Source organism: Somniosus microcephalus, chromosome 16 (genome assembly GCF_052327205.1).
Source record: "Somniosus microcephalus isolate GS21.2 chromosome 16, FLI_Smic_1.0, whole genome shotgun sequence".
Lineage (NCBI taxonomy): Eukaryota > Metazoa > Chordata > Chondrichthyes > Squaliformes > Somniosidae > Somniosus > Somniosus microcephalus.
In genome coordinates, this window is record NC_141002.1 from 20,838,875 (window position 1) to 20,850,509 (window position 11,635).

The window sequence follows — 11,635 nt, forward strand, 5'->3', positions numbered from 1 at the left end:
CAGAAAGCAAAATAAAGAGTTTGGATTAAGAGAGAAAAAAGAGACAGAAAGAAAAAGTTTTTAAAAATTAATTTATTTAATTTATTTAAAAAAAAATCTCAAACAACAATTAAAAATACTAAAGGAATGAGACCCCAAAGTTGTAATAGTTCATTTTCAGTGCCATAGAGGTTGTTTGGCAGTAATTAAGACATATCATGCTGTTAAAAAGGGCTTTTAGGCTGAAATGGTTAAGCCCTAATTTTCTGTGGTGAGTTTAGTTCGTATCTAATATGCAAGTACAGGAACGTCATGATCTTCAATGCATTTGAATGCTGAGTCAGTCAGCGAGATGCCGTTTTCCCAAAGCTAACAGCGGAACAGCACATCTAGGACAGTAACTTCTGGATTTTCACATTTAACCACCCATTTGCACTTGCCTGAATTTGCTGTGCGATTTGTGCATAAATAATGATGAGCGCCGTTCACCTCACCGTTATTTTGACAGTAAGTTTTGGCCCATTATATATATGGTAACTGAATATCAGAATTTCAGGGACTCGACTATGCAGTGGCCTACCACTCAGAACAATGGGGTGAATGTCTACTCTGCTTGTTGGCTTTAACATTTGTACATTAAATCAGTTTCACAGTTCCAATTCAGTTGCTAATGGAGTTATGTCCTCATTTTGAAATTACCCGTAATCTGATACTAATTCGCAGTCATACCCAGCGTAGCCATAGGACTAAAAGTAGTCAACTAGGGGTGATTTCTGTGAGCTTGAAGCTGAGGCACAATGCTGGGACAGTTTAGAGAGAGCTTACTCACTGTTGTATATCTAACCTGTGAGTGCTTGAAGGAAAGTGCTCCACTCTGTAGCTCCATCGCCCCTCACCTTGAGGAGCATAAAATAAGTGGTTTTTTAAGTTAGCATTTCTGGGTTATTGTCAGTATTGGACAAGTTATGTGTTAGCTCATGCATGAGGTTTGTGTAGTAGTTGTACTATGTCCCACTCCTCTGTCAGCACTTTAAATCCAAGTTTATTGTTCTGAATGGCCACACTCAGATGCTGTCTCTCAAATCCTCATTCAATTTCTAAATGTTCTCAATATTGGCGAATGATTTAGCACTTCAGGTTCTGACAAGCCCAGGATTCATGCATTTTCCCTGGCACTGTCGTTGAGTATTTCCAACCTAATGTTTAGAGCTATAACATTGGATGACCCTTAATCTTTGTACCTGCAAGTATTATGCAATTTTTAATAGAGCATATGTTGGGCCATGACCTGAGATTATGTAGAAATCAACAAGACAAGAAAACATTTGTCACAGCAAGTACCTCTCTGCTGAAGGTATAAATGAGGATGTGTTTGTTGGGACCATATTGGTGTAATGTAGCATGAGAGCTATCTTCCACCAAATCTCATCTGGGAGTGATTCAGACTTTCACTGGAATAACATCCAGTTGAATTCTATTATCTATAAGCAATGTTGAATAAAAGAGTGTAGAACAAACCTGTCATATAGACCAGTATTAAATACAAATTGTTGCTGTCAAACAAGAACAAACTTGGAATTTATAAATAAAAAATGAAAATGCTGGAAATAGACAGTAGGTTCCTCTGTGTCTGAAAGAGAAAATACATTTAGGTGGGAATAAAACAGGATTGTCTTAACCTTTTGAATTTTTTATGGTTCTTAATTCTGCTTCCTTCAGTGACTGTGGCCCGAGTTTCTGCCTTATTAAACCGATGTAAAGGCACCTGCAGCGTCCTTGTCAACCAGATTGACGCTGGTCGTGACAGCTGATTCTTTTCGAACTGAGCAGCGTGATTGGCGTTTCGTGCAACACGGGATTTGTCCGCAGAAATACATGTATATCCAGGGGTTTGCACAACTGTTTAAATTCCCCAAAAGCATGAGGATGGTGAAAAGAGCACCTGTGGACAAACAAGAGAAATGAAATGAACATAGTTGTAACAAAAAACATCTCGGGGTGAGGTTATATTGCCACCCTCTGGTGTCATTAGCTAATGGTTTCAGGCGTGCATGGATAGGAATATGCCAGTATGAGTCAAATCCATGAGTTGAGAAGTGTGCGACACTTTGCGAGAGACTGTCTTTGAGTCTGTGTCTAATGCAGTATAACTACAATCAAGTGCAAAGCCACATTTTTTGGAAATTTACCTTTTCAATGTTTTTTATATTTGGGAACAAAAGTGGACATTCCTGTCCTCTCTCTCTCTCTCATAAACTAACTCTCCAGGATTGGAGCTTCCCACACATCTACTGAGCTTTGTGGTTGTTGACCTCAGTGTGGGTGGCAGCAATCGATCGTTGGCGGTCGAACTCCGATCTTCCAGCTTCCACAAATACCGATTTCAGACCAATAGTTGCCATCTCACTGAAGTCTTATAGCTACGACTGAAATGTTTCTGTCATACAATGATGGGGATTCCTCTCCTACGCTGTGAATTCATACAAACAACAGTGGTAACGCAGCGACTTTCTCGGGGCTGCGTCTTCTCCCCGAACTGGCAGTGCAGAAATGCTACGTTCACCCTAAGGTAGCTTTATGCCATCGCTGGCCACCACGAGAAGAAAGAATTTCTCTTTTTGGCGGCATTTCAGCAACCAGCCACCAGTGAAAGAAGCATTTATTTTCCTTGGGTCCCGTTACAATCCAGTTGCCCTAGAGTGAAGTAACCCCAGATTCTGAAATAAAAACAGAAAATGCCGGAGAAACTCAGCAGGTCAGGCAGCATCTGTGAAGAGAGAAACAGAGTTAATGTTTCAGGTCGATGACCTTTCTTCAGATTCTGTTAGCTTTCAGATAATTGCTGCATCTTAACCTCAAGATTCTCAATTAAGAATAGATACATCTTGAATTAACCTTGATGGGGAAGAGTTCCTGAGGTCGGTTTTGTGTTTACATCATGGGAATTCTTATGAAGTTAATTTTAAATAGACACGTCAGACCAAGGCGTGCAGCAGATCTGTCCAAATTCCCTAGGGATTGGAGATGAAAAGAAGTCTTGCATTTATGTGAGTGCATATCACAGCTCTGGGATATCTCCAAGCATTATTATGATGTATGTGCCCGATTTACTTCGTAATTTCTGAATATATTTCCTCTATCACCCCTCAAACACATTTTGCATGGTTTCCATTTTTGACTCTGTGTAAAGAAATATCCAAGTTACAATACGGATTTCAATTTAATACAGAAAAAATATTCCCTAATGGGACTGGCAAGTTATGAAAGTACAGCAGAGGCATGAAATAAAGTGATTTATGGACTGCAATCATTTGTGGTGTTTTCCCCCAAACAAAAGTCGAGATTTGAGCACATAATCTAGGCTGACACCCCAGTTCAGTACTGAGGGCTTGCTGCATTGTCGGAGGTGCCGTCTTTTGGGTGAAGCATTAAACCATGGTCCTATCAGGTGGATATAAAAGATCCCATGGCATTATTGAAAGATCAGGGGAGTTCTCTCCATATCCTGGCCAATATTTATCCCTCAACCAACTTCACGGAAACAGATTATCTGGTCACTATTACACTGCTGTTTGTATGTGCAAATTAGCTGCCGGTTTCCTACATTACAACACTTCCAAAGTAATGCATTGGCTGTATAAAGAGCTTATGTACGACTTAAAATCGTGAAAGGCGCTATATAAATACAAATTCTTTATTTCCCTTTAATCATAAATCTGCAAGGGTTTGTACCAATTCTTGAACAAATTCGGAAAAACAGAGTTTGTGACAACTATAGCCTGAGAATCATTGTTTGCCACATCGAATGCTTAAATATTCCCGTGATCTCCCTCTGCCGCTATTTTGACTGAGGGGTTAAGATAAATGCTTCGACCTCTCTCAAAGTCATTCAGAAAACATTCCTACTAACGCGTACTAGGCAAATGTGGCAAAGTCATTTCTAGAGTTGTATTCGGTTATTTTCACTGGAGAAGAAAAATTTTGGGAATCATTTAAAGGGAAGCACTTGGAAAATAAAACGAACAGCAATCGTGCCATGCAGAAAGATGTGTTAAGCAGGAACGAAGCAAAATAAGAGACAGACGGAAAGAAACGTTTTTTTTTAAGGGAGGTAGCGATATGAGAAAATGATGGCACCACTCACTCTGATTGATGTCACTGGGATACCAGGCAGTGCACAGCTGCACTGCAAAGTAAGGCGCCCAACACAACACATAGGCGAGCACTATGACCACTGCCATTTTCACCGTCTTGTGCATTGCCTTTGAGATGCAGTTAACGTTACTGGCTCTCGAATGCACCGTCTGTGTCTCGGTCAGCTCGGGGCGCTGGTGAGTCTTGGTGTAAATGTTCAGTCGAATTGCCCTGTAGATTTTGACCTGGCATATGGTTAGAATGACGGTGGGGATGAAGAAAATGACCACGAAGATCCAGGTCACGTAAGCCTTGAGGCCCCAGGGTTGAATGAACTCTGCCCAGCATTGAACCAGCCCTGGGGCGACCACTTTTTTGGAGAAGATGAAGACCTGAGGAATGCTCAGGATCAGAGACAAGACCCAGCTGGTACAGGTGGCCACATTCCAATATGCCTTTTTCTTCTGAAAAGTCACCATGGGGTAACAGACCGCTTGGAATCTGTCCACGGTCATCACCACCACCATGTAGGTCGAGGAGAACATGCCCACCAGCTGCAGATAGGCCACCGCCCTGCAGAGCACATCTGGCCCCATGAATATCTCCGTCATGTCCCAAATGAGCTGGGGGAGGACCTGAAAGAACGCGACCACCAGATCGGCAATGCTGAGGTGCATCACGAAGACATACATGCGGGACATTCTCTTCCTCCTCCTCCACAGGACCCTGATCAGCACGCTGTTGCCCACCGTGGCCGCCACGAAGATGATGCCCAGCACCGCAATCTCGGCTTTGGCCAACTGCTCGTCCCTCTCAGGGATGCCGAGGGTTTCCGAAGTAGCTGTGCCATTCGGTAGGACGTGCCACCTGCTGTGCCCACTAAAAATATCACTCTCACTCAATGGTGCCGACCGGTTCTTCATAGCTTCCTGGGACAACGTGTTGCCCTACTGTGTAGCGTCTATATATTTTTGCAGAGTGGCAACCCTTGCCTCCTCAGTTAGCCTGAAACTGCAGAACAAGTCCCCACACCATCTGCGATGCTGCAGCTTATTCTGCCGGCTGATGTTCTCGTTTACTCAAACAAGAGGCAGACTGCGAGCTCTGTGAAGTCTGGTTGGCTCGGTGTCTCACCCAGTCTAATCTTTTGAGCATCTGTCTGCGACCGAAATGTTTTTTTTTATAGCCTTAGCTATCAGATAGCACTTAGCATTCTTACATTGTCATCGTTACATGTACCAATCGGAACGCAGGGATGGAGTAGGTAAGTTAGATCCCAGGAACCTCACACATCTCAGAGAGAGAGGGGGAGAGCGGGGATTAAGAAGGAAGAGCAAAAGTAATTTGTTTGGCTTTAATTAATGTTTAATTTTATTCTAATTCGATTGTTGATTAATTTCACCACACGTTGTTCTCCTACAAGTACGGCGCCCAGTATATGGTACCCATCCTTTCAGATTCTCTTGTGGAGGTAAAGATTTTTAAATACAGCCACGGTGATCTCAGGCAAGCAATACTAAATATATTTGAACCTTTAAAAAAAATTGTAATTTTAACCTTCACCCCATATGAAAACAGAATTCTGCTTCCACTTTACATTTTGCTGTATATTTGCAATTATTTTCTATGAAAGCTACCGATAAATGAAAGAAATAACTAACCGCAATGAATGCGAAAAACACTGCTTCTGTGAAGATAGGAAAGCAAAATAAAACACTGCCACAGAAGACTGTAATAGGTCGATGGCCTTCTGGTTTCGTCTATATAAAGATTTCTTTTTGTTTCTATTATTCTTGAGCATTCTGAAGGGAGCGGACAGTGATGTGTCGGCACAATATACTCGGACAGGGTGAGCGAGACTCGAGAGCCAATGGGAGATGGTTCAAGGACTGCCCAGAAAGAATTTGCAGTGCTCGAGCCAGGCAGATGCAGATTAAAGGGGAAAGGGCGGAAAGATTGCGTGTGTGTGGATGTACGTCAGGCAGAATTCACAGCGGATTTGATTCCATTGCAGGTTGGTGTTACTTAATGTGCACTTTTGTGAGGATTGTTTCTTTTAATGTTACCAAATAAAAACGTGATCTCGTTGCCTCCTCGGTCGATTTCTTATTCTGATCTCGTCTGCAACAAACAATAAAGGGCAAACAGTCATTCTTCTAGATCGATTAGACGCCGCAGTTTTGTATACATGTGAAGTACTCTGATTTTTTGATCAGCCTGACAGGTGTCACCGTGCGCTTGGAATTCCAAACCAAGATACGGAGAAATTCCCCATAATTAGATTTCCGAGAGGGAGACACCCCTTACCTAAACCCAGCGAAAGGAGGCACAGGTTGTCCCAAACCACGGCTATGCCGAAGGTAATGGTTTTGGGCGCACGAATTAAGAGGGCTCAGATCATCTGGAGGAGGTCGTTTCAACTTTCCTGGACTTTACAAGCATGGGAAGTTTAACAAGTTCCCAGACGGCCCATCGAGCTACCTGAGAACTTTTTCAACTTAGGCTGGAGTTCCACGACCACCTTCATTGTGAAACAATAACGAGGGCCTATCGATGCAAAAATGGCCAGATGCCAATTGACTTGGAGTTGTAAGAGTTAGAAGACGCTCTCCAGTAGGTCAGAAAGCCTCTGCTTCCTCTCGTCCCACCCCATCTCACCAGGGCCAGCCTTAGGGAAAATGACGCCCTGGGCAAACTGATATTTTGGGGCCCTTTCTTTGAGTTTAAGTATGTAGTAGTATTCGCGAAAGTTTCAGGAAAAAAGCTGTAATCTCAAGTTTTTTTAATAATTTAAATAATAAACATTGGCCTGTAATTTGTGGCCAGTGGCGAGGGAAAGGCACTCGCCGCCGGCCCGAAGAAAGCAGCCCACACAGATCTCTGTGGCGAGAAATTTGCCTTTTTCCACGTTCAATTAATTTCAGCGAAATCCTAGTGGGAATTCCTAGTGCGATACTGCAGCGACGTCAACAAGCTCTCTAAGCAGCCAATCACATTGTAGAATTCTCACAGACAAGAAACCAGGAAATGAGAAGCAGCTTTTATCCGGACGTTTTAAAAATGTTAGAGAGCGAAATAAAGAATGGAACTCTCACATGGGGAAAAGGTAGAAGCTGAAATACCATGAGCAAACGTTAAAAAAAAATTTAAATTGTAATATTTATCATAATGAAGAAATTTGACCACAATATAAAAATTAGTTTTTCAGGGCTAGAACATTTGTTTACCAGTCAATACGCTGTTAAAACCCCAGTTACACATATTCCAACAAGGCTTAATGTTTAGTGGGGTATTTAACAGTGATATTACCATGGAAAAGCTCATGTTTTCATCAGTTTCATTGATTTCACAGATTACACTGATTGCGGGGGGGGGGGTCCACAGTGCAGCCAGTGTTGGAGCAGTGAATGACTGACTGCAACTTCAAGATTTCCACGTTAAACCCTGAAGTTGCGGTTAGTTTCAGAGGGGTAATGACGGCAAACGCTGATAGTTTGCCATCATTATCCACCGTAAAATCCCGGGCCATTATGTCATAAAAAAATAACATTATAGCTAAGTGACAAGTAAACTAAACATTAAAGTAAGCACTAAACAAATAAGTAACAATAAAAAACTTTGTTCACAACGATATTTTGAGCCAGATCATTCTCAATAGATAGAATGGCCAACAAAGATAGCCTGTTGTCTCCAATGGTCGATATGTTTTTATGAGCTTCAACTTTGAGAAGCTCCATTCACTGCTCACCACTGATACAACCATGGTTAACAGGATCCTGAGTGCTATCCACTGCCACCGATACGACCATGGTTAACACAATCCTGAGTGCTATCCACTGCCACCGATACGACCATGGTTAACAGGATCCTGAGTGCTATCCACTGCCACCGATACGACCATGGTTAACAGGATCCTGAGTGCTATCCACTGCCACCGATACGACCATGGTTAACAGGATCCTGAGTGCTATCCACTGCCACCGATACGACCATGGTTAACACGATCCTGAGTGCTATCCACTGCCACCGATACGACCATGGTTAACACAATCCTGAGTGCTATCCACTGCCACCGATACGACCATGGTTAATAGGATCCTGAGTGCTATCCACTGCCACCGATACGACCATGGTTAACAGGATCCTGAGTGCTATCCACTGCCACCGATACGACCATGGTTAACAGGATCCTGAGTGCTATCCACTGCCACCGATACGACCATGGTTAACACAATCCTGAGTGCTATCCACTGCCACCGATACGACCATGGTTAACAGGATCCTGAGTGCTATCCACTGCCACTGATAGGACCATGGTTAACAGGATCCTGAGTGCTATCCACTGCCACCGATACGACCATGGTTAACAGGATCCTGAGTGCTATCCACTGCCACTGATAGGACCATGGTTAACACAATCCTGAGTGCTATCCACTGCCACTGATAGGACCATGGTTAACACAATCCTGAGTGCTATCCACTGCCACCGATACGACCATGGTTAACAGGATCCTGAGTGCTATCCACTGCCACCGATACAACCATGGTTAACACAATCCTGAGTGCTATCCACTGCCACCGATACGACCATGGTTAACAGGATCCTGAGTGCTATCCACTGCCACCGATACGACCATGGTTAACAGGACCCTGAGTGCTATCCACTGCCACCGATACGACCATGGTTAACAGGACCCTGAGTGCTATCCACTGCCACCGATACGACCATGGTTAACAGGATCCTGAGTGCTATCCACTGCCACCGATACGACCATGGTTAACAGGATCCTGCGTGCTATCCACTGCCACCGATACGACCATGGTTAACAGGATCCTGAGTGCTATCCACTGCCACCGATATAACCATGGTTAACAGGATCCTGAGTGCTATCCACTGCCACCGATAGGACCATGGTTAACAGGATCCTGAGTGCTATCCACTGCCACCGATACAACCATGGTTAACAGGATCCTGAGTGCTATCCACTGCCATCGATAGGACCATGGTTAACAGGATCTTGAGTGCTATCCACTGCCACCGATATGACCATGGTTAACAGGATCCTGAGTGCTATCCACTGCCACCGATATGACCATGGTTAACAGGATCCTGAGTGCTATCCACTGCCATCGATAGGACCATGGTTAACAGGAGCCTGAGTGCTATCCACTGCCACAGATACGACCATGGTTAACGGGATCCTGAGTGCTATCCACCGCCACCGATACGACCATGGTTAACAGGATCCTGAGTGCTATCCACTGCCACCGATATAACCATGGTTAACAGGATCCTGAGTGCTATCCACTGCCACCGATAGGACCATGGTTAACAGGATCCTGAGTGCTATCCACTGCCACCGATACAACCATGGTTAACAGGATCCTGAGTGCTATCCACTGCCATCGATATAACCATGGTTAACAGGATCCTGAGTGCTATCCACTGCCACCGATAGGACCATGGTTAACAGGATCCTGAGTGCTATCCACTGCCACCGATACGACCATGGTTAACAGGATCCTGAGTGCTATCCACTGCCATCGATAGGACCATGGTTAACAGGATCTTGAGTGCTATCCACTGCCACCAATATAACCATGGTTAACAGGATCCTGAGTGCTATCCACTGCCACCGATATAACCATGGTTAACAGGATCCTGAGTGCTATCCACTGCCACCGATACAACCATGGTTAACAGGATCCTGAGTGCTATCCACTGCCATCGATAGGACCATGGTTAACAGGATCTTGAGTGCTATCCACTGCCACCGATATGACCATGGTTAACAGGATCCTGAGTGCTATCCACTGCCACCGATATGACCATGGTTAACAGGATCCTGAGTGCTATCCACTGCCATCGATAGGACCATGGTTAACAGGAGCCTGAGTGCTATCCACTGCCACAGATACGACCATGGTTAACGGGATCCTGAGTGCTATCCACCGCCACCAATACGACCATGGTTAACAGGATCCTGAGTGCTATCCACCGCCATCGATACGACCATGGTTAACAGGATCCTGAGTGCTATCCATGTGTTTGGGAACTTGCTCTTGAAACTTGAAGTTTGCTCTTTTTAAGGAGCACTACAGGCCTTTGGAAGCAGATTTGGAGCTAGCCAACTTCTTCGCAGAGGTCGATGCCGTTAATGTCAGACCCTCTTGACCACGGTGCCCCCCGAGCACCCTGGGCAGCTGCCCATGTCACCCATCCATAAGGCCGGCCCTTCATCTGACCTCACCCCACCCCAACACTATGTCCCAGCATTAAAAATTACCATTCTGCAACATCGGGCTCTGTGCATGCAGTTAATAACATGTGTCCAACCTATTTGTTGCACAATGAGCAGTCTACAGTCTCCTGTTAATTTGAAGTTGTTTTATGCTGAAAGAGATTCAAATTATGCAATAATTTGAATTAAGCAATTTAAGTAAACCAGCGCAGGAGGTTTTTTGTATGAGAAAAATTGAATTAACAGTTAATTCGAACTAATTGACTTTAAATTATTATGAGTAGACCGTATCACTGGCCCGAAACCAATAGCTGTATTTAACCAAGATTTGGATGTAAGTGGGCAGAGTCCTCAGCGTTCATACAGAAGACACAGCTGTGTGGAGCCTCCTTCTCCTAGTCAGAGAGTTACATGGAAACCAGAAGTGTAGTTTGGGTGTACCAGCCCTGCGTTGCTCTATATCAATGCAGATCAGAGACCAGTGGAACAACAACACCCTTAGTGCCCAAATCAAATTAGCCGATAGTATAATATGGTGATTATGCGATAGAGTGTAACGTGATGACAAAGCACAGATAGGTCCTGTTTTTTTTTGTTTAATTTTTTGCCCTTTCTACAGCAGCTCTCATAGGCTGTTCCTATCCCTTTATCCTCTGGTAAATAGAGCAGTAGGGGAGGATTTAAACTAATATTTTCTCCAACTAAATATTAGGAAAACCGAAGCCATTGTTTTCAGTCTGTTCCCTAGCCACTGACTCCATCTCTCTCCCTAACATCTGTCTGAGGCTGAACCACACTGTTCGTAACCTTGGTGTCATAGTTGACCCTGAAATGAGCTTCCGACCACATATCCGCAGCATAACAAAGACCGCCCACTTCCACCTCTGTAACATCGCCCGTCTCCGCCCTTGCCTCAGCTCATCTGCTGCTGAAACCCTCATCCATGCCTTTGTTACCTCTAGACTTGACTATTCCAACACACTCCTGGCTGGCCTCCCACATTCTACCCTACGTAAACTTGAGGTCATCCAAAACTCAGCTGCCCATGTCCTAACTCGCACCAAGTCCCATTCGCCCATCTGCCCTGTGCTCGCTGACCTACATTGGCTCCCGGTTAAGCAGCACCTCGATTTCAAAGTTCTCATTCTTGTTTTCAAATCCTTCCATGGCCTCGCCCCCTCCCTATCTCTGTAATCTCCTTCAGCCCCACAACCCCCTAAGATATCTGCGCTCCTCTAATTCTGCCCTCTTGAGCATCCATGATTATAATCACACAACCT

At 44.3% G+C, this 11,635-nt stretch overlaps 1 pseudogene; it reads right to left on the reverse strand.

Moving 5' to 3' along the window:
* Positions 1-1,424: 1,424 nt before the first annotated feature.
* Positions 1,425-5,036, reverse strand: LOC147106009 (oxytocin receptor A pseudogene; annotated as a pseudogene).
* Between the last annotated feature and the right edge of the window lie 6,599 nt (positions 5,037-11,635).